The sequence below is a fragment of the Henckelia pumila genome, chromosome 4, assembly GCF_033568475.1.
Source record: "Henckelia pumila isolate YLH828 chromosome 4, ASM3356847v2, whole genome shotgun sequence".
Taxonomy (NCBI): Eukaryota; Viridiplantae; Streptophyta; class Magnoliopsida; order Lamiales; family Gesneriaceae; genus Henckelia; species Henckelia pumila.
The window spans coordinates 46,378,037-46,380,038 of NC_133123.1; the positions used below are offsets into that span (position 1 = coordinate 46,378,037).

General features: G+C 34.1%; 1 long non-coding RNA gene across 1 annotated transcript; it reads left to right on the forward strand.

Annotated features, from left to right (window-relative positions):
• Positions 1-223: 223 nt before the first annotated feature.
• Positions 224-1,514, forward strand: LOC140860286 (uncharacterized). Its single transcript, XR_012143667.1, has 3 exons — positions 224-258; positions 725-800; positions 1,391-1,514. It is a non-coding gene; the product is annotated as an uncharacterized lncRNA (long non-coding RNA).
• Positions 1,515-2,002: the final 488 nt, after the last annotated feature.

A 2,002-nucleotide genomic window follows, 5' to 3' on the forward strand; every position in this document is an offset into this window, starting at 1 on the left:
TAACTAATTTGTGAATTCATGTACTTGGAGTGAAGTGGTTTCACAAATGATTGATCAGATTGAAAAATTCCATTGTTATGGTAGGATCTTGTACAAATTTTGAAACGCACCATAATATTATTTGTGATCAACCGGCCTGGAATAAATTCACTTTGAGATCCTGCTATGATTTTTGATAATACCGACTAGAAACAATTTGTGAGAGTTCTGGAGACTATCTTCTGGAGAAAATTCATCGTCGGGGGCAACTGGAAATGCGTTAGTTTCCGAATCTGATTCACTGATTTAACGTTAACCGTGTTGAATGATGGATCTTCGAGATCCAAAATCGATTATTTTATGAGTTCAATTAGTTGTTAATCCAGATATTTGAGTTTTACTCGCGTATTTTTCAATCGTTTTTGCAGAGGTAATTTGTCATGTTTTAGCTGATTGTTGGTTTTGATGCAATAATTGATGCGTGTATATGTCTGTGTGAGCATGCTCATGCGTATAATCGTATAGATATACATAGATGCCTCGAATTTCCTCACTCTGCAAATTTTGTTGATTCCATCTACGAACTTGCATTTTCTCGGAAAATTTATACAATTTATTATTTATTTTGTATGAGGGTTGCAATTGGCGAGTCGCTCATATGGCTTAGCCCTTCTGTATATGTACATGTTTTGTGTACTAAAATTCGGAAATGATAATGTTATTTAAAGATTGAAATTCTTTGTAGAATGGAACAATCGAAGAAGTGAAGAAGATAGTTTCAACGCTAAATGCTGCTGAAGTTCCATCTGAAGATGTTGTGGGTCAGTATATGTGAACAGCTACTCTCTCTTTAACCGTACTTCATGGGGGCTCGCAGTTGGCTATATGACGGAATTTATTCAGGATGTAGAAGAAATTAGATGAAAGCTTAAGTAACAGCAATTTATGACATGACCTTGCATGAGTATTCTGTTCCCTACGTTCTTCTAAGTCTTAATGTTGAGGATTCAAGCTCCATAAACCTTGCATGTTTATCTCTGAAAGCAAGAGATTAATATTTTTCTGTTGAGAAACTTGTATAGTGTATACAACAAAGACCAAGAATCGTGTTCTGTTGTGCCCTTGAACTACCTAAAGTTTCCATTCTTGATTTTGAATACAATTTCCTGTATATGAGCTTGGGCCACTCATATTTGAATTTAAAATTGTTTTGTGGAACTATTCCTAGAGATTGAACCAACATATGATTAGTTTAATAATGAAATTCCAATAATATTAGGACGTCCATTTCTAGCAACTTCAAATGCTTTATTTTTTGTTTTTTATCTTAAGCACTTTCTGTTATGCAATCATGCAAATTAGATTTTCATGTTATTACTTGCTGGAGTCACATTGATGTTTTGCCCTACAGAGGTGGTTGTAAGCCCTCCTTTTGTTTTTCTTCCTGTCGTAAAAAATCTCCTTTGACATGATTTTCAAGTCGCTGCTCAGAACTGTTGGGTTAAGAAAGGGGGTGCTTACACTGGTGAGGTTAGGTAATGTCATCTTTAATATGTTTTATTAATTTTTATTGTTGCATGTCTGCAAGATCAATGGGTTTAGGTGTTTAGCACATAGGTATTAGAAGCCATCCACACCTAGGCTCAAGGTGCAGTAATTCAGCGATTTTTATGCAAAGCATGTGCCATGGCCGATGGCTGTGCCATGCATTAATAATTAATTATAATCATATATGGTTCATAAATTTGAGATATAATAGATTTTCCTCAAAAAGAAATTTTGAAATTTCTGTATATCAACTAGGCAAGTAGTTTTAATTAGATAATTGTAAGAGTGGGTGCCCAGTGAGCCAACTGTGTGGCTATGGTCTTTGATGACTCTTTGTATAAACAATCTTTTGTTTAATATTATTTACACTTTTATGGCAATGACTTTATATTACTTCATATTGTTATATTGTGATATACTATTGTTGTTTTGATAAAGACCTTGAATATACTATAGTGTATGTAAGATGTGGTAG